The sequence below is a fragment of the Poeciliopsis prolifica genome, unplaced genomic scaffold, assembly GCF_027474105.1.
Source record: "Poeciliopsis prolifica strain line A6 unplaced genomic scaffold, Auburn_PproV2 SCAFFOLD032, whole genome shotgun sequence".
Classification (NCBI taxonomy): domain Eukaryota; kingdom Metazoa; phylum Chordata; class Actinopteri; order Cyprinodontiformes; family Poeciliidae; genus Poeciliopsis; species Poeciliopsis prolifica.
In genome coordinates, this window is record NW_026562407.1 from 3454250 (window position 1) to 3480174 (window position 25925).

The following is a 25925-nucleotide window of genomic DNA, read 5'->3' on the forward strand; positions in this document are numbered from 1 at the left end:
AAAGCAAAGCCAAGAAGCTTCACTCGGCTCTCAGCGGGCCAATGAAGGAAAAGTCCGGCAGAACAGAACAACTGACTCCACTGTCTTCAGAAAGTCTTTCCAAAATTGCATTGTGTAACATTTTTTTATTTCTCCAAATTCCTGTTCCAGCTGAAGTCATATGAAACCCAGTGTTTTTTGTCTTTCAGTTCCAGAAGCCGATTTCCTTTCCGCCCTCCACTTGCATCAAAATCATCTGCCGTTTGAAAGTTTTCTTTAATTTTTCTTTCTTGTGGAAATCAGAAAATTGCTGCAATTCACATTTCTTGAAGCTTTCTATCCTCCTGGAGTCAGTTGATAGCTACCATAACATCCAGTAATCTAAAGACAAGATGACAGTACAAGAAATAGGATATTCATAGTCGTACTCCCACAAATAGTATTAAGTTTTGTAATGGCCCCCAAAGACCACCGTTTCACTTTCTTCTTTATGAAATGAAAATGGCATCAGATTTTAGCAGTTAGAGAATTTCTCGTCTTTAGTAAAAGAGCACAAGTCATTTTTCCCACTTGGTCCAGATTTGTGTGTTTGTTTCGATTGTATTTACCCAGAATGCTCTGTGCTATAATTTGCTTCCTGCTTTTGGTCCACTTAGCATTCACATATGCATTTGAACTGGACCAGAGTTCACTCCCAACAACAAATCCTGAGTTTGATTTTTTTGATTTGTATCACAGTTCGATGGGACAGTCACACCTCCCCAAACGAACTGGACATTTAGGTAAACAAACCAAATAAAGCGGAATGAACAGGGCTGGCATGATTACACTCTAATTTTGCGATATGCTTGGGATCTATTGTCACAAATTGTAATCTGTCTTTTATTGAAAAAATGAATTCTTCCTCTCTGAGTTTCCTTTCAGGTCATGTCAAAAGACTTCTGTCACTGTGGATAGAGACGCTTTTACCAGGTTCAGCAGCATCTTTATCTGATGTTTGCATTGTCCCTGGGACGAATGTGTCTGTTTAGTAAATTAAGAAAATCATTGTTTTACAAGCTGACAAAAGAAAAAGTTTTGTTAGATTTATTTTGTTTTGTTTTTTAAGTACAGCAGAAAAGGTTGTATATTTGGTTTTGCAGCATATGTAAATATCTAGCTTCAATTGTACCAGACCTGACAATAGGAAGGTTGTTTCACCTGGTTGATGTCTTCTGTTCTGGATCCAGAATTAGTCGGCCAGAACAACCCATATCCACACCAAGTCCATTTTTCTAACATACATATTGCATTGGTCATTATAAAATGCTTTCATATGTTCTTCTAAATAGAAATGGTGATTTCCATAATATGGTTTAGCAAAAAAATGAAAAGACATTTGGAAAATATGGACTCGTTGCTTTAGCCCTGAGAGCTGGTGAACAAAGTGTTCCTTATGAGATTTTATGCAATGTGGAAACAGCTTTGGGATATTGCTGCCTCCATTCTGAAGTCCTGCAGAAGCAATATTGTTGTTTATTTTTCCATCACTTGGTGCTGAACTCTAATAACGTGCTGCATCTGAGTGCCCAGAGTGGCTTGTGCCAGTAAATGGCATAACTTACTGGAATCAGGTTACAGTTCTCTGCCAGACAGTAAACAGGACGCCCCAGTACCCAAGCTTCAGTGTGAAAATGCAACTAGAGGGTTTTGTGGTTTAAAAAGATAAGTAAGAAAATCTGCTTTACTTTAGTAGGCCACACGTTTGAATTTATTTAACTGTCATTTATAAAGAGTTGCCAGCAGGTGGCAACGTCACAGCAAAGGCGTCGTTTGTCTCCAGCTTTGCTGCTCGCATATCCATCACAGGGTTTGTGGTTCATTGTCGTTTTGCAGGTGGTTGCCCCGTGTCCATGCTCAACTCCTTCTGAAGCCCGTCACCAAAGTATTTGTTCCTTCATCATGAGGTTTATTTGTTGTTGCCGGGCTTGAAAGCTGAGCCTCTGGCATCCTCTTCCTCTGATGAAACATCCTGGGCTCCATCTGCATTGAGCCGCTGCCCCTTCTATCCTTGTGACTGAGAGCGGTTGTTTTTATCCCGTTGTGTTTTCTGGGGCTTCAGTTTAAACTTTATCTGCGGGGGCCTGGTGAAACCTTGCGTGTTTCATGTGGACTGCACATTTCTCATGCTAATCGGGAAAGAGCCCTGCAGTTGAGCAGCTCTGCCTCGACGTGATCACATTCATCTGTTTGCTCCCTTCTGTCCCGGCCTTGACCTCAGAGGCGATCCTGTGGTGGTAGTAGGAGCGGGTTGGGCTGGAGACGCTAACAAGAGGGGAGATGCAACGTTGGATTCTCCCGAGGCTCCTAATTAGAGGGGAGTTGCAGGTGGGAGGTTTTTGGCGTCTAACGTGGAGAGATGAAGGTCAAACTGACACTACAAAGGTAAAGCCAGGAAAACATGATGATAGAGGCAATATAATGTGTATGTTGTTACCAAATAGAATTGTGCAAAAGTCTAAAATTCACTTTGCCTTTAGTGTTTCCATAATTTCCTTTTAAAAGTTTCTTTCCGGTGTGCCTTTTCCAGGATAATCCAGACAGTTTTAAATGGGATTCTTTAAGCTCTTTGTTACAAAGATGCAGTTTGTTCCAGTTTCTTAAAATAGCACAGATAATATTGTGTTTTAGCACCACGGTGATTCCCAGTGAGCTGCTAGTTGAAAACTTTGATTAAAGTAATTAACTTTGATTAAAGTATTTAATGTTATGTATCCTCCAAATATTTAAAAACAAAAATGGATAAAAATGACAAGTTATAGTTTAGTTTACATTGGCCTACGGTGTTTCTGACTTTGGAAACTAAGCAAGAGGAAATTAATTCTTTGTTATTGCAGTTTGATGTTTACCTTGCGTACAGCCACTGATGTGGGTATTTTGATGTTTTCTCAAACTGAGAAAATATAATTAATGTTGTTTTTGTGCTGTAATTACATCACTTTTAAATATGGTTCACCTGCTTCATTTATCCCACTTATTCATTTTAAGGTCAGCCTGTTATGGTTGAGTTCAATATCGGTGCAGAAAATGAGCATAAAGGTCACCAAAGACCAGAGAGGAGCTTAAAAATCCTAAAAAAAACGATTAACACATCTTTAAACAATGTATAATGAAGTCAGGTTCTTTGGAAGTAAAATTAGCTGAACTAAATGATACAAGAAAGCAAGAAAGTCATTTGGTTTTGTAAATGAAGCCATTTCAATTTATTTTTGTAGCAGCAATCACACCAAACATCCAGTTAGATTGATTTAGTTTGATCCAAATTAAATTCAAATCAATCCGACCTCATGGTTAGATTTACATCCAATATATTCCAGGGCTGAAACAAATAATCAAATTAATCAGTTTTTGGAAAAAATTGCCAACTAAATTAGTAAATGATTAATAGTTAACTGGAGTAGACAGACTCGGCTAAAGCATTTGAGTTGAAAAACCTTTATCTGTAAATCAGACACAAACAAATATGTAAATAAAGGATAATAGTGAAGAAATAATTTCACGTAATGATGTAAAATGGGAAGAAACAAGAATCACAGTTAGAAAGATGGTCAGTGTGGCATCCAGCAGCTCAAGTCTAAGAGTTCAAAAACATGATAAAAATATGTCATAGATATAGAAGTGCAAATTAGGAGTTGAGTTCCACTTTAGCAAGTACAAACAAGTGTGTTATTAATGGAGTGATAATAATTTGTGTTTAAGTTAGAGCAATAAAAGAAATGAATGCTAAAGACAAACAAATGTCTGGATGCCTAAAAGAATGAACACTATTAATGGAGGTCGCAGTGCAAGCAGGGATCATTGACATAAAATAGAGAAGTAGAACTGAAATATTCAAGCAGAAACGCAGTAATTCCAGATCCACTCACTCGTCGACAGGCATGACAAACAAATAAAAAGACAGTTATCTCATTCCCTGATCTCATCCCTTTGGGGGAAGGAGATTGCACACGAATGTGAGAACAGTTAGCTGTAAAAGAAATAAATAACGAATGGACCCCTGAATCCAGGGCAAACATGGCGGAGGGAGGGCCGTGCAGCAGCGCGGCGCTCCGCGAGCGAATTGGATCGGCTCGGTGTTTGCGGAGCTAACGATGCTTCCTGGGGTTCCCACATCTGTTTCCCTCCACGGCCACATGTGCTTTGAGTAAACGCTGGGCGGCTACGACCAAACAAGAGGGCCCTGGTTACAAATGAGGTGCTGTTAGGATTACAGCGCATACGTCCACAGAAGCAGAGCGATGAGCATGTAGCCATGCAAAATAGGTGTGCCGCTCTCTTCTTTGGAAACCTTCATGCATTCCAGTTTCATATTATTCGTTAATGCGCTCAAAAATTTGATTCAGGACAAATGTATACTAGAAAGTTGTTGTTCCAGAAAAGCTATGCATTTGTTTGTTTGTAGTGTTTAAGTCAACATGTGTCATTGTCAGGTTTTTTACATTTACAGATTTTAATTTACAGAAAATTTGAATAGAAGGGGATTATATGAAACACCATTTTTATGTGTAAGAAAAATCTTAGGCGACTATAAATCCTTTTTAGTCTTGGACCAAATTTACCTTGACTTGGATTGCCAAAAAAACAACAAAAGAAAGTATGACTTTCTATTAAATTCATATTAGCCAAGATTAAGGCAAGAAGATTAATAACTGTCTCATCTTAAATATGAGTAATCTGCTAATTAGTGCAGCTCAAAGTGTGTTATTTCTGTGTCTTTGAGAATATTAATCAAATAAGTTGAAATTATTAGATTAGTGGGCTTCAGGGGAAGCTTTATCAAACTTTGTTGTGTTTGGCAAGAGTCAAACCTGCTGATATTGCGCTGTCTCCTTTATCAAAGCTAAGTAACTTGTGGAGATGAGGTATTAAACATCTAAACTAACTTTTCTTTTCCTCTGTGGGAAAAGGAGTGTGGCAAAAGATGTGAAATAAATTCATCTTTTTTTGCTGAAAAATGTTGGAAAAATCCCACCTATAATTTGAGTAAATTTATTCAGCGGGGAAGTCATTTCCATATTTAGTCATATTAATGGAATCTTGATCATTTCCATTATTTTTCTAAATTATTTCATTCGTACTTTAATCTAGTCTGAGAACCATTTACCCCAGGTTATTTATATAGTGCCAATTCACAACAAATGTTGTCTCAAGGCATTTTACAAAAACTTATTTCCAGTAAATCACATGTTTTCTAATTTATCCTAATTATAAAACAGTAGAGTACGCTTAGTTAATTATTCAACGTAGTTTAAAATGTTTGATCTAACACAGTGTTGATAACCAGTTAACAATCACAGACCACCTGGCCTAAAACTTGAGTGACTCAATTTTCAGCCAGTTTTATTTTCAGCACTATCCTTTGGCAAGCTAAATGGTCCTTTACATGCAGTACCCCTCAGACCACTAGGGGAACCTGTGGGCCACCAGTGGTCTGGGGACTACAGTTTGAGAAAGACTGAAACCCAGGAGATTGCATCAAGTCATTGACTTGCAGGATTCACTGCTCCTGGATGTAGTGACAGAATCAAATTGCTTCCATTGAGTTGTTGACTTTACAGCAATCCCTCCTATCAATTATGCATGTGGCGGCAGTGGAGAGGAAAAACTCTTCTTTAACTTTGGTAACTTAGTCAGAAACTTGACAGCAGTGCTTTGTACAACCTGCAGATGGTCCAAGGATGGCTTATTAAAGCAGGTGAATGACTGTTTTAACTCATTAAGCAAGATGGAACAAATAAAAGCATGGGAAATACTTTTCAACACACGTCTTACCCTGACGGTACTCCTTAAGTTTTGAGTTGTGGTATCGACTCAAAACCCTGAACTAAGAGTGAACTTGACCACAAACTCTAAGCGACCCCGATCCAGATCTCGACGTCTTCACACCGCCCATACAGTCCCGCTGACGTTGTGTGTTTCAGGGCGATTGATGTTTGAACCCTAGGAGAAATTTCTGCTATGACAAAAATGCACCCCCGGGTCACAGTTGTTTTCAGTGCCTCCACTCGCCTTAGTGTTGCATTCAAAGTGTCACTGGGGAATTCCACCCCGGCATGCCTCTGGAGCAATTACATCATCCTGAGTGAGGGCAGCGGGGCGCATGGACGCACACAACCCCGCATGCACCTGGCCTGTTGGAAACACGTTAATGTCCTGATCCCTCTGCTCTTCCTGGCTGCTTGATGACAGAGAAACAGATAGAAAAATGATTCAGCTGACATAAGCGTGAGCTACATCATTGCTGGAGCTGCTGGGTCTGAGTTGAACAGCTAGCATGTTGCTATGAAAGCTATCTGAATCAGTATGCTGTGAAATAATCAAACAAAAATCACAAGTTCAAATGAAAACAGAGAAGAAGAAACGGAGACATTACCTGGAGAAAGAATGTCTTTCATTGTTGCTCCTCCTTGGAAATGAAAGGACATTTTTATACTAAAGGATTTGTTTCAATGTATGTCTCAGTAATTTGTCTCATAAAAGAAGGAAAATGGGTTGGTCTGCAAAACTGTGGAGTAATTGTCTTACTACTCCTTTAAAACAATATAATTTTAGAATCCTAAATAACCAAGATACAAACACACAAAATGTCGAAACCAAATATTTGACTCTGAATTCTTAATCTTGTGTTAGTCAGTCATTACAGTGACAAGTTGAATGCAACTACTAAAAGTCACTTTCCAAAACTGCGCTAACGCCGATAGCCTCTGTTGTAGGGCTCTGGGCCCGCTTTGACCCAAACACAACAAGACAAAACACATTGAAACAACAATATTTAAATAGTTTTATCCCTGGCCTAAAACCTTTTGTACCAGGCAAAAGTACAATCAATATATGTCCTTCAGATTTAAGGTCTTATGTTAGCTTGTATGTAAACAAGAACAACAAATTTGGATTCTGTTTTGGTGACTTTTTTTTCTTATTGTGTTACAACTCAAAACATTTTGCTGTCATATTTGCTAATAAAGAAGTTTAATCTTAATAACTGCGCAGCCACACCAAGAAAGAGTTAATATTTACTGGTTCAAATGAAAGGTTTATGGAAAAACATTCAGAGAAATCAATTATTCTCTCTTTTAACGCCAAGAAATTACATTCCTATCAAGCTGACAGTTCAGCTACAGACGTGATTAATCCTTTCAAAAATTTCTGATCCAACACCTGAGATGTGGTTGATTGAGCTTCTCGTTAAATCTGTGGCAAAGTGGAATGTGGGAGTGATTGACGCGGAGAGCAAACAGAGATGTTTTAAAGCTGACGGACTTAAATAGGGTTTTTATGCGTTGTGTGTTTCCTACTGTCAGCACGCAATTACTGATGAAAGGTGTGCGTGCTTGTGAGTGAGTTTAAAATGACCTGAGCTGTCACTAATTGGCTGGAGGTTGCAGCAGGAATGTGGATGATTGTGAATCTCTCCTGCACAAGTTGCTCCATCAACACAGGAGAAAGCAGTTATTACAGGCAAATCATTACACAAACAGGAGGAGCTTCATTCTGTGTGCCGCATATGTGCAGCAGTTGAGGTTGTTGTGAAGGTGAAAGTCACTGTGATGGAATGGTGAGAGGAAAAAAAAAATAACACGTTAAAGCAGGCTAATTATTTCCACTTCACACAAGTTGGAGCAATTTCCTGAAGAGGTGTTGTTATGTCAGTGAAACGTAACGCTCATCAATTAGGATTACACTCCCAGTCGTATCTTAATTTGACCTGTCACATTTAAGTGCAGCTGATTTAGTTCTCTTTACAAAGAGATGGCCAACAAAAAAAATGGGTCGGACTGGAATGCACACAATTATCAACACAAGGTTGATGTCAGAAAGAGTGGATGAATAGTAAAAGTATAAATATAGAGAAGGGTGAACATCGGACAAGGATTATGTGACTATTAAACTCTGAAGGAGTCATAATACAGGGTGGGGCCATAAGTTTCCATACAGAGAAAAAAAATAAACATTTTATATTGGACAATCGTTTCTATTTTTGTGTAATCGCTGCACGTCTTGGAGCACTTCGTGGTTGATCTGCAACATTTCCAGTCGTGTCTGATGCTCATTCCACGTTTTCTGTTAAAGTTTCGTGCAACCATGCGACTGCTTACTGATCCAGCCATCAGTATAATTTCGATTCTTTGCTCTTTTGTCAAACGCATCTTCTTGGGTGTCGGAAATGTAAAATAAATAAACATTTTAAATTCTGTACAGGGGCATCATATGGGGGGAAAGTTATCACCATCCTGAGGGCCCACAACCAACAGGTTCATAGAAATATGAACCTGCTTGTAGCTTGATGGTGACGATGTTCAGCAGCAGTCAGTACAAGACAAGAAGGACTGGCACAATTACTATGTTGCTAAGAAAAATGTATAAGATTATACTCCAAATCCTCCAAACCATATTTAGTTGAAATGCATGTTGAAGGAGTGGACTATATGAAGACAGATAAGCAGCTGTTTAATTTACAAAGACAAAAGAGTGTGTCTTTAACTCAGAAATTCAACATTAACAGGCTTTAATCTCTTATTATTTTTCTTTTTGCATAAATGTCTTAACATTTCTAAATGGGCAAATATTACAAATGTAAAAAATGCTAAAAATATTATAAAGCAGATTAATGTTTTTTGGAGGGGGATTTAAATGTTAGAAGATAACTGTTGTGATTTAATGTGATTTTTTTATGTCAGTGGTCACAGACTTGAGACTTAACTTTGACTTGGAAACTATGAGTTGTGAACATGCCTGTGAAATACTGGAAAATCTGATTTTCTGGCATTTATAGAAGACAGCAAAACTAAAACATCGCACTTTAATTCGCTCTGCGGGACACGTCGTTCTGAGTTTATTAAAGCTCTACGCTTTGGGAAGTGCTTTGATGCAAAACGGAAAATAACTTTAATTTCTTAACTTTCTGTTTGATTTCAAACTGTTACTTTCCTGTAGTAGTTCTCTGATGGTCAATAGTTGTTACATTTGATTATTCTCGCAAAAAATAATCAAATTCTTGGTTGTTAATAAAGTTAAAAAGAAAATCAGAAGGAGCCAATCTCAGACTCAGCAGGTCAGATCTCAAAATAAAATGGAAATTGACGTCGGCAAATGAAAGCTGGTGCCTGTCTGTCCAATATCTTATTGTTTGCTTAACCTTATTCCTCTTAGGGACAGCGAATGCAACGTGACGTGAAAGAAAAGTTGAAAGGAGATTAAAAAAAAAAAAAACGTGGCTGGACTTCCTCTGCTGTGAAGTGGGGAAGTGATTTACTTTTTCCTGCGAAATGTGAGCCTGTCATTGAGTCTCATTCTGCCCCCCCCCAAAAACAAAAAAAACTATTACCAGGATGTCATGTATATATATTTCTTTGTTTGAAAAGATGCACTAATTGATTTGTTAGTCATTCTTCCTTCATATTTGCGCACTACTTTGTTTTAGTTTTTCATATGTAAGTCCTATAAAATACTTGCAAGTTTATGGTTGCAATAAGTCAGGCTATTTATAAATTCCTGCATATCTATCGACTTTAATGCCAAACGTTCTGTTTGCAAAAACATGCTCACAATATAGATGATTGGTTAAATTATTAGCTGTGAAAATGTGAAGCACATTTTTGAAGTCAGAAGGCACAGCAGGTTGTATTATTATTGGGGGAAATATTTCACTCTTAACATTTTCAATGTTTCAATCAGACCGTGCACTTTGCTTCAGTCTATAAAAGCACATTATTTTCCTTCTTTATAGAAGGTTTTGATTAAAAAATAAATTGTGCAGCTGGTTGGACACATAACCAGGTGCACAATTTATCTGAGTATATTGCAGCTTCTCAACCTACCTGACCCCAAGCTTTTTTTTTTTTAACCCGGCTTTGAGTTTAATAACTTTAGAGTTGATTAAATTTACGCAGCGCTGACAAAAAGGGCCAGTTTCTTCCCTCACATTCAATGCCACATTCTCACAGTTAATGTTGCAGTACAGAAAGCAGTTGTTATAGTGGCCTAATCCATGCTGACAACAAATATTTTTGCAGGGGAATATTTTCCTTAAAACCCGACCGAGCTTGCCATCCGCTAATTTATACAACAGATGTGGAATTGGGCAATGCTAAGAAAACATTTAGGTTTACAGAGCGCCGTAATGACTGAAGACAGCCAAGTGAATGTTGCAATATCCTGCAGCGAAGCTCCTCGACTGAAAAGCAAGTTCGTTGTTGGTTTTGTGCATATCTGTAACTGCGGCGGCGGCGTAGTAGCTGCACGCAGATGTGTAAAGCAGTCAGGATGAGGTTTCAAACTAAATGACGAATATCAAATCTGTCTTGCTCGTCGCTTTTAACTTTTTTTTCTTTTATCTGTGCAATGATCTGAGGCTGCAGTGCAACCAGAGGTTATTCCTGCTCCAAAACGCTGATATCATTTGAGAGACTCTGAACTTGTGTTCATCCTTCTCTTAGTTTCTCTTAGTTTTCTTTTTCCTTTAAAGGGATTTGTGAAACAGAATTTGGTGCTTTTTCTGTTCTTGTAAAACCCAAACACTCTAAGGATTCACTTACATCATGAATCTCACTTTCATTGCCTCCCGTTGCTCCCTCTGCAGAACTTGTCATCGCTCTTCGGCCTTTGCTCCTTCCCTTTCCTGACTCCAACCCGCCGCAGCTTTCATGCAACCTCCTCCTCACGTGTCAAAAGACAGAGTGTTGGTGTGGCGGTGGGAAAAGGTGGAAACGGATGGAAACAGATGACCAGCCTGTTCCTCTGCAGAGTGACAGTGAAAGTCGTTCCTGTTTCATAGAAAAGGACAGAATTACGCCTGCAAGCACGTTGCCTTCTAATCGCAAAGTTGAATTTAAGAGTTGCTAAAACTGTGGTAAATTCCATTATTGTATGCTTTTTGCAACTTGCATCTGTAACATGCATTGAAGGGTAGATGGTAACTTATCAAAAATATTTATTTGAGCATTTTCAGCTGTAGAAACAAGAAGCGAAGTGCAATGATTTGCATTAGTTTTATGATGGAAAACTGCAAAATCCTAAGAGTTATTTTTCTTTCCACTGAAATAAGCAGAGTCCAGACAAAACAAATAAATTTATTACTGAGTTCTCATTCAGTATGGAATTGAAAATGTTTCTCTTTATTTATCAGTATGTATGTAAAATACCTCGTTTCTAGATTATTCTCTGTGGTTCATTGTTCTAAAGTTCAGCCCGTCCATCTGTCCATTTGTCCATCAATATGTGTATTTTCTGATATTTATTCCAGGCCAGGGCTCAGTAAAAATATCTGATGTTTTTATTCAGATTTTGTACGTATTCTCCTCTACCATCATCTTTTAATCTTGTACTCTAGACATTGAAACCGTGTTATAGCTGCGACTCTGTGGCCTCTGTTCGCCCATCGGCCTCTTACTTGGGTAAATCAGGAAGTTTGCTCTTCCAGAAATAGCTGAGGAGCGCCGCTGATCATCCGCAGCCAGCGAGCTCCACTCACCGACCCTGAGTGAACCTGTTAGCCTCGGTTATACGAGTGACGCAAGCGAGTCGGGGCAGATCCGCCGCTTGTGTTTCAGTAATATCAGGCACACCCGGCTGTTGTCATAGGGCTGCAATGAGCTCGAGCCATTCATCGATCTTTATTTGTCATACTCAGCCAACTGCTTAATGGTTGCAGAGTTTCTTTTCCTGGCCCTGTTGCTTACTTCTCAAAAGGAAGTTTGGAAAAAAGAAGCATAAAAATTTCTCAAATAACATTGGATCAAATTTTCTGATGGCTGCATTGTGAATCTTAAATACCGTATTTGAGATTTATTTCTTTCCTGCCTATTTGAAATGTTGTATTGAGATCCATACAATGGAGGTAAATTGATTGTTTCGGTTTGTACTTACTTGCACCATAACAATTTGCATGTTCCTCTTGTTTTCCTACATGCAGCTGCAGTTTAACATCCGCACTCCCGGTTTCCAATTTCACAGGCAAATTGAATATAACGTCAGGCCAGACGCTCTTTTTCTTCTCATTTCGTAGTCACACTTTGAAATAAACGTTGTCCTGATCAGCTTAAAGGACAGGATTTGTTGAAAATATTATGAAAAGCCTGAATAAACATTGATCAAGACAATTTTAAGGGAATTAGGTGTGGCTGTATATAGAAATGTCACCGTCGAAGCTCTCCTGATGCATGTTACCTCTCTGTCCTCTCTGCGACCCATAATTCCCTCTCTTCCTGCTCACCTAGCTCTTAAAGATTAACAGAGTGCTCCCTACCTGCCCACCTGCTGGAGGCATCACATTTACAGGCACTGGGGGTAATCCCAAAGGTCCAGTTAGTTTTCTAATCCTTGGAAACAGAAACAGACAGCTCAGCCAAGGTCAGACTGTTTAATTTCCAGGAGATCTGCAATCGAGACATCCATTGTTCACGTTGGGAGGTCACCTGTAACAATATCACTATTTACTGAGCCAAACGCAACTTGTTCGGGTATCGCGTTCTCTTGGCAGGGCTCGGATGAAACATTGTTGTACCTTAATTACGACTCCAGCTCGCTTCCAAACGAACAGACAGAGAAACAAGCCAACAGACGCCTGGCTTGTGCACTGATTTGTGGCAGCGTTTGGCTCCTCATTCCAAAATACACTGGAGGGTTCAGTTGGAGATTAACCCAAAGCTGTACCTGACGTTTTCATTGGCTGCCTGAGTCTAGATAAGCCCCCCTAAGATCCATCGGTGTCACTGGGATATCTGTAGCCAACCTGACACCAGAAGCGTACGAGGCCATCGCTTTTACGCACGGCAGCGACAAAAGGAGGGCTGCTTGGAGCACATATTGAAGAATTTGGTTGCAGACAGTTTAGGAGCTATCAGATTGAAACCCAAGATGCCAGAGTAAGTCAGGAATTTCTAACGGGGGTGTATTTTGAAAGCCTCTTTCGAAATGTCAGAAGAAAGAAAAGATACTGTTTCATGGCTACAATGGGATTATAAAGTCTTGGATGTCTCCAGTTTGAAGAATCACGTCTTTATATGTAAGCTTGTCCAAAGCAAAGATGCTCAAATATTTAGGAAACCTGAGTATTTATGAGACAATTTATTACATCTCATGCGGTACCTTACAAAAGTAGGTGAAGTTTTTTTGCATTTCGTGACGCTGCGTCTACAATCTTTTGCAGTTAATTATTTTTACGTGACAAACCACGAAAAAGTGGAGCAGAATTGTGAGGAGCAAGGAAAACTTTTTATTTTTACTAATGAACAACCTGACACCGTAGCTGTGTTCCCCAGATGAACGCTTCCATTTAGTTTTCCGAATGTATGTCAGAAACGTATCAGTGCGAAGCCTCCGTGTCTCGGTGTGTGTTTGCACTGCATTCCAAGCACCGCAAATCAATTTCCCCGCACGATTAAGAATGTAAAGCGTGAAGAAGCGCTTCACACTCATTTCGTACTGGCTCCTCCTGGCAGGTAAACCTTTTATTTATTGGCTAACAAAGAGCTTCAGACTTCTTGATTTCATCCCACCAGGGGTTGTTCATCACTTTGTGAAGCGAAAACATTTCAAGCAAACTGATCCAAAGCAGCGAGTTTGAAGAAACCGAATAAATGTGTTTGGACGAAAGCGATGTCTCCCATCAAAGCATTGTAAATGAGTGCCCTCAGACAATTTAATAACCCAGCATGATATGATAAAGACCAAAAATTTGCTTTATGCTTTCCACTGAATCAAGACAAGCCAAGAGCCAGGTCAGTCCGCCCCAGTACTCCAACGAGTGAAAATAAAAATGTCATTTGTATCTGCTTCGTAGATACACTCCTCTGGGTTTAGGCAAACATTTTTCTGCTGAAGCTTGTGTTCTCCGTCAGATTAGCGCCTTGCAGCCGTGCCCAGCAGTGCCAAAGCCCGCTCCCTGCTGAGACGACCCTGGCCACACTCGCCAGCTGTACAAACACGGCCACAGCACTTAACACACACATGCACTTTGTTCTTCGGCTTGAGCCAAATCCAATTATTTTCCTCGCCTTGAACCTTTTCCTTGTTTCAACAGCACACCTTCAACCCCTCCTTTCTGTGCAGCCGGGCTGAACGAGGTTGATAAATGTGCTTTCAAGGTTATTCCTGCAAACCTTCACTGTAGTTTTAATCAGATGACATTATGCAATGCATCATTTAAGGCCCGGCTGTTGCTTGACAAACACTAGTTTGGGTAGAAAAGTGCAAAAATGCGGAATCAGGGTGCAGAAAAGAGATTCTTCCACATCTCTACGAAGAAAAGTGAAATATTCATGTTTTTCCAAGTTGCAAAAATAACAAACAAAAGAAAAGACGAGGCTTGCTGTTATCACTGTTGAATCGGGTTTGTGCTGCAGGCTCTGGGCGACATTTTTCTGTTTATGGCTTCAGCTTTGACACTCAGCCAAACTGACTTTGTTTTTGTTTCACATGTGTCCACACTTCTTTAATTATCTGCACATCTTAAATATGCCGAAAAGAATCAGATGCAACACCATTAAGGCTTTGTAACAAATCATTTAGTTACAGATTTTTGGTTTATTTATTTTAGCGACTAATTTTCCTCCAAAGAAGGATTGTCTTTTTCTATTTGTTTTTTTTCTCCACAGTAAATTTTCACATGTAGAACTGAGACATTCATATGCTTTATTGTACACGTTTTCTTGATATTGTGCAGCCCTAATTCAGAATGTAAATTTATGGTGATATTGAAATTAACAAAAATAAATATGTCTTACATGTCGTCATTTGAGTTACAATACATGGCGTTTAAATGGGAATTAGTAAAATGTATAAAGTTGGTCTCACAAAGTCTGTACTAATTATTTTTTTAAACACCGATTCAGTATAAAATGTAGCAGACGGGCAGTGCGTGTTGTCTCATCTGATGCTCACGCATGGCACTTGTGGTGCTATGGTTTGCAACGAAACCAAAGCAACTGCTTCCTCCATTTATCGTCACCTAACTTTAAACATTCACCATATTTTGAAAACTTGCAAACCAGCTCATTTTATTGTAAAGCAGACATTTTTTTCTTTGAATATGATGGCAGCTCTAACGCCAAACCTTGTTGTTTTTTTTTGTTTTAAAGAGAGGACTGAAGTACTATGAGAAACTGCCCAGGGTCGTTCATAGAGTGAAACTTTTTTTTTTCTTGCTCTAAAAACAAAATCAAAACTTTATCTTTTCTTCAAACTAAACAATGTGTTTGATAAATGAGGCCACTCTTTGCTCTCCCGTCAAAGCCAGCTGATTTTCACGAGATAGCTCAATGTTTGACGATACCCACACAGCCATACGTTTGCTGTTACTGCAGCTAAAATGTGGTGATACGCCTTGTTGTTTGTTCATGTATATCAGATGTTACCATGAGAGAGGATGGCAGACTTGCATAAACAGTCGCTGGTTTTGAAACGAGCAGGGAAAAATGTGCCCCCATGTTAGATATTTCTCAAGCACCCTGGTAAAGACTTCAAATGGTGCATCTGATCTGACTCTTAAAGACTACAAGAATGTGGGCCACATAATGTGCAGTCACCTGCATATCTCTGCTAAACACCCTCTTTCCTTAAGTACGGGATTTGGGATGCATCCCAGGCGTCATTCATCAATCCAGCTCCATCCTGTCAGCAGTTAAGCTGGTATGATGGGGATGTTTGAGTAATTTCCTTGTCGCTCCATCGTTGTCGCCAGTTTTCCATCCACTCGTATAAGCGTCAGCTGTCTGCCCTCAACAGTCATTTTCCCGTTTTCTTGAAACGTGTTATTTACAGAAGGAATGTTTGATGGGCTCCTCTTGCATTTCTTTAGTCCGTTGTCCGTCACTCATCAGAGATAATTGCACCCCATGGATTCTGTCCAGATTGACAAGACGATGTCTGAACAACATTAAGCTGTCGCATCAGGCTGATTGCTTGATCATAGACCACTTTGGTGTTTCTGATCCTTGCTGTGACTGACATGTACCTCTTTTTAGAAGAAAAAAAAACATTTCAGAGTTTACTGCGCCATACTTTTTACTTTTACTTAAGTAGTAGTATTACAAAGTTGTGCTACTCTTACTTAAGTAACATTTCTGAATACTCTACCCACCCTGAGTAACTTTAGTAAATGAAAAACAAACATATTTTAAACCAAAAATGCACCAGATACAAACAGCTGCAGTTTGTGTTGAAGTGAGACTTCCTGTTTGTGCACAATCTTTGTTGTTATAATGTTATTTTTTTATTTGCAGAGCATATTGAAGCATTTATGTAACAGCAGATGGTGTCACTTGAGATATATAACATATATAAATTTCTTTTATATATGTTGTCAAAATTTGATTAGGACAAGTGTTTGGTTTCATTATTTTGTAATTGTTAATTACTTGCATTAATTTCTTCAATTTAGTTTTCAAAATACTAGATTTTTGTCTGACATTGTTTTTAAACATTAAATCAGATATTCTGATTAGTTATTCAATTCTTAAGTAGTGATTTCCTAAATGTCTAGTTTTTACATTTACATGAGCAAAAATATGTTTAAGTCGTGCTAGACTTACTTGAATACGTTTTTGGGAACTTTTCCTACATCTGGTTTCTACCTCAAAAGTAAATATGGGCAATTATTGAATCTTTCAACAGGATAATGATCCAAAGCAGAACCAAAACTGTAAAATCAACACAGACAATTGTCAAAGATTCTTTCTGAATGCTCCAAGTTTATTGGATGTTAAAGGAGAAGACTAGAAAAAGTGCTTCTCTGTTGACAGCAGGTTTTCCAATATTTGTGGCAATAGTGACTTCATGAAGACCTGTGATTTTTTTTTCCACTGACACATATGAAATATTACTCTATTCTAAACGATTCACTGTGAAATTATACATTTTGATAAAAGGCTTTTCAACCATCTTTGCCAGGGATGTAAACAGGCGTGGAGGGCGCTGTAGTTTACTTGGCATAAACATTAATGATTGGAAAAGTTTCTACAAACAGCTCTGCAACAATATCTAACATGTAATAAATCAGACTTCTCAGCATTTTTTGCTCTGCTCATGGTTCTTCGGTTCCAGATCCAAATGTTTACCTAATGCGTATTTCATTCTTATGGCTTGAGGTAATTCAGGGTCAGCCCTATACTGACATGAATTCTAACGAGGTTTTCCTAATAATTACAATATAATCTCCAAAGTTTAAAATTCTTTCTGTTCAACCAGAGATGAGGATAAAGGAAGCTGATGAAACATTTTTCTGACTCCCTGCCAGATGCACACAGGCATCTGTCAAAGAGCATAAGTGGGATTAAGTAGATTTGTATTTAACTCTCTGTCTCTTCATAGATACACTGTGTGTCTAGTGGGAGGAATTTATATTATGTTCATAAACCAAACAGTTTCATAATCCATCAACTATGTCAATCTCATGATCCCAAATCAGTCTTATGGATGTATTTTTACTATTCAACAATAGTAAAAATACTATTATTGAATAGTAGAGATAATAATATCTCTTCATTATCTTCATTATCTTTTTCCAGAGTTGTATATTACAGTAATTCCACCTTCCCTCTAGAGAGCAAGGTGAACAAACAAAGGATCAAAAACAAAACAATTCAACATGCTATCAACCTGTCGCACCATGAAGAGGCTGCAAGAAACTGTTTCATCAGAAACTCAATTTGCAGCAAATGGATGAAATCGTTTGCTCATATTCACAGAGCTGCAGTGATTCATTGGTTGAAGCAACGCCACAGTACTTAAACATGGTGGCGTAAGAATGGAGATGCTTTGCAGCACGGACAGACCTCCTAGAATAGAGGAAACAATAATTGCATGTTAGTGCAAATGGTCCCTAAACGGGGATCAGGACTGTAGAGACTGTATTCGATTTTAATGGTCTCACCTCACCCAAGAATGTTCGGGTTTAAGAACAGGATGGAGTGCAGAATGTGTCATGGTAAATGTACCATGCACCAAACACTGTTTGAATTCAGAGAAAAGGCGTTTATATGTCAAATTGATTAAAAAGTAAGGAAATTCCCCCTGCGTTTTAGTCAAGAGCCAATCTCAATGCTATAAACTCAGTGATGTGTTTAAAACTAACAGAAAGCAAAAGTTGTCAGACCACAAAGTTTTTTAATAGCTTTATAAAACTAGATCCAATCTCAAGAGAAGGTTTATATTCGAATTTAAAGAATGTGGGTTCTATAGTCTGACCTCATCTCCGAAGTGATGAAGGATGCAGCCACCATTGCAAAGAAGAAGTGATTGTATTACATTTGGAAAATATGTTGCTGATAAAAAACCATCCCAAAGTCTTTCATTATGGCCGCCAGTGTGAAGCTCACCTCCTGCAATGTGGAGGAATATTAAGTGTGGATCATGGAGCAGAGCGCTCAGAAACGCCGTGCTACATGCAGGGCAGCATGTCTTGCTTTTCTTTTCTTTTCGTTTTTTCTCTCTGACTGCCAGACGGATGAGATCAGGCCCGGAGAATGCCACAGACTGTGGAAATTAAAGCTGTCGATGGCCGGGCATCTCCTCAAACGAGGGGCTTAATTTGGGAACAGGAATGCACCAGTAATTCGATGGCGACCGCAAACAGCACTTTTTAGAAGACTGAGGCTTTCATAGTAGAATCTGATGTCAGGAAAAACCGTTTTGGAAACACTGCGAGAGAACTCCCTGTGTTTTGAGAAGAGGGTCTTTACTTATTGAAAACCCTCCCTTGGGTTTCATTTTGCCTGCAGATCTCCTGGCCGAACACCCTGAAGGATTAATTTGTTTGGCCTTAGTGATGTGTGGTCAGGCTAACAGCATGCTGGTTTTGTTCTTGCTCTGTTCCAAGGGAAACGGCATTTACTGCATTGGCCCTCTGGGACGTCTGACAGAAACTGCTTATAGGTATTTCATACCAAGAAAAATGTTGCAGGATTCATCATTGCCACCCTAAACATTATAAAGTTCTAATCTAAAGCTGAAAAAGTGAGAAGCAATATGTTTCCATGTCTTGTTCTCCTTTGTGACAGCTCTAAATGTGAGTTTTATGTGAAAAAAAGGAAGAACTAAAAGGAAATATCAAATGCTATCACGGTTAAAAAAGAAAAGTTTTGATGCCAACAGAGTTTTTCTGTTAGAAATACGGCAGCATTTAACTGCCTGAGCCAGGAAATAAATACAGGAGCAGAATTGCATTAAACGAGAAGCTTTCTCATTAGAAAGAAATACAAAACACATTAAGACGAGAAAGTTTCTCATTATAACAAGATATAAAAATAGTTCCTCTGACTGATTACGAGGCAAAAGGCATAAATCTGACTGAACAAACTGTGTTTGTAGTATGCGACTCTCAAACATCCTGCGAGGTGTTGCCGTTTTGCTGTTACGACCTTTCTCATTTAAACGAGAACATATTCTGGTTTTAATGGGATATAAATGTTGTTATAATGAGCGTGTCTCGTTTTAGTCAGATCCTGCTCCTGTATTTATTTCCTACCTCTGGTGGTTAAACGCTTCAGCCAGTGACTGTAGTGATTAGAAAATCATTAAATTCTGCTTTTATTGATGCTATTATTTTGTTGTTAATTTTACAAGGGCAGAAAAAGCAATGTGCTAAAATACTAGCAAAGTAGATACTTTATTATGGGCACTGAGGACTCAAAATTGTATTTCTAATAATAATGTCTGTATAAACTCATTTATTAATAAATAAAAAGGAACATTCATCCATCCATGAGTCCTACAATTTGAGAAGTACTAGAGTAAGGAGAGATTGATTCTCCAAACCTTTATTTAGTCAATTTAACAAAGCTTTCCTCCCAGATGGCTTTATTATTATCTGGCTACATACTCTTTTTTTTATTTTTTTTTTATTAATTTTTTTGTTTTGATGCTGACTGTTTTACTGCAGCAAAAAGATTGGTCACTAGTTTACTAACGAGTCAGACGACATCAACAGAGTGGAATGGAGACTTAGACTTTTCCCTCAACGACTTGAGAGCCTGTAGTTTCCCCATAGTAAGTGGCCAGAACTGCATCCCACAGCAGACCTATGGGACCAGCTGAGTTATGTAGAGGCGAGTAACTCTGCACCAAAGAAGCTCAGCGACCTGAGAGCGGTGCTTCAAGAGGAATGGGATGCCATGCCTCAGCAGACAATAAGTTGACTTGTGAACAGCATGAGACGTCGTTGTCGAGCTGTAATTGATGCTCAAGGGCACATGACACGTTATTGAAACACTTTTTTGTTGTGGCATACCCTACACTCTTGCTGGTTTTTGTTTCAAGCTCACAATAGGATTCTCCTACTTAAATGCCCAACTTTTATGCTGTAATTGGATTGTAGCTTGAACTTTTTCAATGAATTTCACCTAGTTGCCAAAAATCCCTAACTTTTTGTGAGTGGGGTTAATCAGGACCTTATAAGGTCTCGATGAAGGAAGAGCACAAGTTATAGATTGTCTCACCTGCAACATGTAACCTCCCCTTAGCATTTAAGCTGCAGTGTAGCTGGTGCTATCGTGGTGCTGCAGGTTTTTGACTGGGTTTAGCTTGAAAAAACAATGGGAAGGCACCTGCATCTGTATAAAGGTGCTGGTTCCTTGCAAGTTAAACATGCTTTCTCTCTGCTGTCTTGGTTTCCACTAACTTTTGAGTGCAAGTTGAGAGTAAAGAGACTTTCTGCTGTGCCCACACAACAGGCCACTGAGATGGTCACCATCAATCATCTGGTGACAGTCACCTTTATGTGTGAAATCAACATACTGTGCTAAATCAGTCCTGCAGCAGCACACATGTCTTGCAGCGTGAACTTGTTGGCCTGCTATGTGTGGAGGGTTGTAATTGTGCCACCCAGCTGTCTGTTGTAATCCTTCTGCGAACTGAAATGATGGAGGACGACAGATGGCTGTGCGCGCAGAGCTCTGGTTCTCCAAAACACACTTAGAGTGCCGTTCATCCCTCCGGATGACACGCAGGTTCGTTACTGATAAAAGTCAGCAATCGTAGCTATTTAAAAACACTGAGCGGATCAACAGATGGGCCTTTGGATCGGACTAATAAAAGGCTGCCTGTGGTTTCAGGATGGTTTCCAGTGATAAATCTGTGACACCAGAAAATGTCTTCCATCAACTACATTCATCTGACAAGATGAAGTGCAAATCGACCACAAGTATGAAGACTTTACTACGACCCTGCTCCATTTATTTCACTTAGACTCAATTTAGATGTAGATGTAATTACCTATATCTAAACTCCCCTCTTGAAAAAATGTGGAAATTCATAATTTTTAGATGAATTTCTTAATGTGAGACCACATGATGGATTTGATCCATTTGTTCTTGAGCCCAGTAAGGGACGAGGTCCAGGTTGTGCCTGGTTTTAGTTTGTCGTCCTGTGGAACCGTGACTGGACCAGGAGTTCACACACTTTAACAAGCTTCCTGCCATCAATCATCTTTAGGCACAGATATCTGTCCTTCTTTTTAAATTTTTTGTGAACTTTGACAGAAGACAAAACCACATCAGTTGAGGAACTGAAGCAGATACACTCAGTGGCCACTTTATTAGGTACACCCTGCTAGCACCAGGTTGACCTCCTTTACGCCTTAATGTCTTCCTTTAAACTTTGTGGCATGGATTCAACAGAGTGAAGGAACCGCTCCTAAGCTTTTGACATCAATCAATCAATGTTTATAATGCACGTTACTCTCCCAAAGTTTCCCAGCTAGCGAACAGCTCCATAAAATAAAGCTTTATGTACTTATTTATTTTTGAATAAATTATATATCACTTATAGTTATATTCTACAAACTAATATTTAACACTTTGGATGGAGAAGGTTGTCAATAAAGAAGCAATTTCTCCTTGGAAATAAAAAAATTCCAATATGTTCTGCAGCCAATGAGAGACAAACACAAACGAGTCTATATGTAATAAAAGCCTTTTGAAGGCATCATAAGGCAAATAAGTTTGGATTTTGCTAATTAATCTCAAATGACAAAAGCCACATTGAACTACTTCACTGATTTGTTTATCAAACTTAATAAATGCTAAAAACAAGTCAGTTTTTCCTAAAACAATCACCTCTTTTTGTTCCACTGATATTTTATCAACATCCAAATTTTAACGTAATTTATAGTTTACCAGATTGTGTACTGAGCGATTTCCACTTTCTCTCTATAGGAGTTAAACTTCCAGATGATCTATAAAACGATGGAGATACATGTCATATTTGACATGTAGCAAAAACGGTTCAGAGCCTCAGATGGAGCTAAGATGGGTTCCCGGAGCCTCAGAGGAGGAAAACTTATCCAACTGGATGCAAAAAAAAAAAAAAAAAAACTTCTGCAAGACAAATAGTAGTGAAACCAAATAATAGCTGATCCCTTATTACCACATTTGGATCAATCTGTCGGTGTTGAAACGTCTTAGACCAACAGAAAATCAAGGCAAAATCTTCTGAGTCTTCAGCTGAAAGCGGTTGTGACAGATTACTGATTCATTAATGGGAAGGAAGAAATCAGAAGAAAAACACAGAGATGGTAATGAGGGAACAAAAACGAAGAAAAGTTGGACTCAAGGAAGGATAAAAAAGGAAAAATGATGAGTTAGGAAGGTTCTGCTGGTGGCTGCAGCAAAACAAACCGGCCAAAGAGGGCCTTTTGTCATGTTCCTGATGTTTTGTTTCTCCTCACATGCAGAAATTATTGCTGTTACACAATCCACATTCTTGATTTAAAGCTGCAATAAGTCTGTCCTAAAATAAACCAAAATGAACAAGTAATAACTGCTAAACCTAAAAATCAAGAAAAGATAATTATGATTATTTGTGAAGCTGAAACGCATGATGGAAGTGATCTATATATTGTTTATTGATAATGAAGACGTTGTTTGGTCAAACTAAATAACAGCGGAAAAGCAATATTTTTTTCATGGGTGAGTGTATTTTGAAAAACCTGCAAATGAGGACCAAAGTCTTGCAGAAATGAAAAACTAGATGCTGGATATCTAAGAAAATTATTAGTTGATCTATTATGTTCATTCTTGCTGCTTCAGCAGTTTATTTAATGTTTTCCTTCTGCTTCATTTGCTGAGCTTTCAGTTCAGACACAGATTCTGCTCTCCAGCTGCCTGTTGTTTTCAAAAACACTAAATCATAAATGCATTTTTGTCTGCAGCTCCTGTTCTTTGTTTCACTATCTGCTCATTGCCTGTGTTAAACCAACACAAAATGATCCTGAATTGAATTGAATTCAGTGATTTGAAGCCTAGATATAATTTCTTGCTTTCTGTCTAAGACGCTTTGAACAACTGAGAAACTAATCTTTATTTGATCATTTATGTAAATCTCATTTGACCTAAAATACGCATTGAGGTAGTCTTACATAAAACATATTATTTCCTTTTCTACGTAAAACTATTCCAAAAAAAAATTCACAATCTCAAACCCTTGTCAAATAACATCTATTTAATAAATACAGTAGAAAAGTTTACATATATACAGAAATGTCTATTTTTTGCAGTTTCTCTGAGAAGATGATGAGTTCGGTTGCTTTTGGAGAGTTTAATGTTTCGTCCTTCTGACGGATTAGTGAAGCCTCCTAAACTGCTCTCAGGTGAGAAGTTTCTATCCAACTGGAATGAGATCTGGACCAAAATCCAGAACAGCAGTAGAAGATGGCTGGACTGAGGGATGGAAACAGTCTGTCAGTTGTCTGCTTCATTGCATCGTACCAGAAACCGGTCCAAGCACCTGAAAAACATGAAGAAAGTCGTCAGCGTGTTCCATTACTTTGGGGGAAAATATGACCGGCCGTGAGTCACTGTACGTCACTCGGGCACCTTCGCCTACATCTGTGCAGGTCCTGCTTACGTCTGCACTGATAATAGTCGTGATGCAATATTATCTTTATTGCCCTGGTTTTTTTCCAATGGAAAAACTTGACCTTTCATGTAAGGTCATCAGCAACACTCACGCCTTCTTGGTAGTTTATCTTTTGCCCTCAATTGTGTTTTGCAACCAGTACATCCCATTCGTGCGTCAATTTAAGCAAAATAAAAAAATTCACGCCATTTTTTTTCATATTTATATGATAAAAAATTAGCTCAATAAAACTTTTTAATCACAAGAAATAGTATTAAAAGTGTCAGAAAATCATACATATTTGTCATTGTATTGTATGAAGCATAATATTCATAAAAAAAGATGTTGAGAAAATGAAAAGCCCTTCAAGGGTTAAATTTGTGCGTGGATTAAAAAGAAACGCTCAGATATTTAAAAATATTCACTTTTTTAGAGCTTGTGTGCAAGTATTGGCCTCACCTCCTTCCAGGTCATCTGACAGGAGTATCTTGTCTAAGACGCTGAGTTTTTGTTTCCACAACATGCAGTCTGCTCATTATGAAGGCCATCAGTGGAGTGGAAAAGTTTTTGGAGCTCCTCTTGCTCTGAGTCTGATCTTCTTTTTGCTGCACTGACCTGATCCGCCTGTTATGTTCAGGAGGAACGATCAGTTTCACAGCCATGGCTTTGACACTGCAGGAATGAATCCTTCACATCAGAGCTTCTTGAAGCTTCGGCCTTTGAATGAAGTCTGTGACACGGTCAGCTGAGTGAAAGAACGGTGTTGGAACAACCCAGATCAAAGTCTTGTCTTGATTGGATCGATTGAAGTGTCACATTTAAGGGATCTGTCGCTGGGAGGGACAGATAAAATCTTCACTTATCTTTTTGACATCCAATCAGTTCTTTGCTTTTTTTTTTTATAGGAGCCATACATGGAAATGTGTTTCTTTTTCCCCCACACAGACCATTTACAGAATTTAGGTGAACTGGATGACCTTTTTTAGTTTGTGAGCGACCGGATAAAGGTTGTAACCATCTGCAGAGTCCTTCCACATGTGTGTAAAATCTGCAAAACTTAGTCATGAAAATAAAGAGTTTTGGTGGACTTTTATTTTGTCCCCAAATTGATGTTATGCATTTTTAATACGTTCCTTCAGAGGCAGACAGCTGCAAACAAACAGCAAATGACAAAATATGCTGTAAACATAAATGATGTAAACTGCAAAACACAAAGGGATTTTTGAAAATAAAAATTACTCTTCGCAAAAAGAAAAAAAAAGAGAGAGAGATAGACTGAGGCCATTATCAACTATAGTGCTGTTCTAAAAACATAAATAGATTCACCATTCTGCTTTAGCTGTAAAATATGTGTTGCAGATCCTTTTGGCTCATGAAGGCCCAGGGATCAACGGTCACAGTCTTGTGTTCATTGACTACGTTGATGCCATCGTTACTCTCCAAGCACCAATAAAACTCTTTGTTGTTCTGCTTGAGTTGGTGTGACTGAACATGAATGTATCCAGAGTTTAAATACTTGAATCAATCCAGTAAAGCCAGCATACAAACATGTTCATTAACCCTTGCAGGAACATTCTCCAGACAGCAGAATAGTTTTCTGAGGTCATTATTATCCCCAGTGCTTCCACTTCATGCACCAGGGTACAAACAACTTACCAGGGTAGATAGTTGCCTTCAGAGAAGCCCTGGTATGGAAATAGTTTTGGATTGGAGATGTCGGCGGACACTGCCAGGCATTTCAAATTGGATGTATTTTTCAGAATTTAAAGCAGACTTATGATGTTAACTTTGCTTTAAACTCTGCAATAGATTTTAAATTACTGGCGTTTTTTTTTTTTACAGCCGTCTGGGAGAAAAAAGGGAAAACTGCTTAAGAAAGTGATATTTAAGGTTATTTTTCAGGCACCAAGGAAAAACAATTTAAATTCTTGGGTTATTATCTGATTCTTCAGAAGCAGTTAACAGCTTTGTATAGTGAATATGTGTGAATGTTACAGATTTCATCATCATTCAGTTTCACAGTGTAGGCCCCTTGTAGGAACACTTTGGTCGACAATCCTAACATGGGAGCGCATCGC

The 25925-nt window shown here is 38.6% G+C and overlaps 1 protein-coding gene and 1 long non-coding RNA gene across 4 annotated transcripts in view; one reads left to right on the top strand and one right to left on the bottom strand.

Annotated features, from left to right (window-relative positions):
• adamtsl3 (ADAMTS-like 3) overlaps positions 1–25925 on the top strand; it is a 91971-nt gene that overhangs the window by 4185 nt on the left and 61861 nt on the right. The window lies entirely within an intron of this gene.
• On the bottom strand, positions 23434–24634 carry LOC129373287 (uncharacterized). The gene is made up of 2 exons (XR_008607339.1): positions 24307–24634; positions 23434–23736 (listed from the first exon to the last, which is right to left on the bottom strand). It is a non-coding gene; the product is annotated as an uncharacterized LOC129373287 (long non-coding RNA).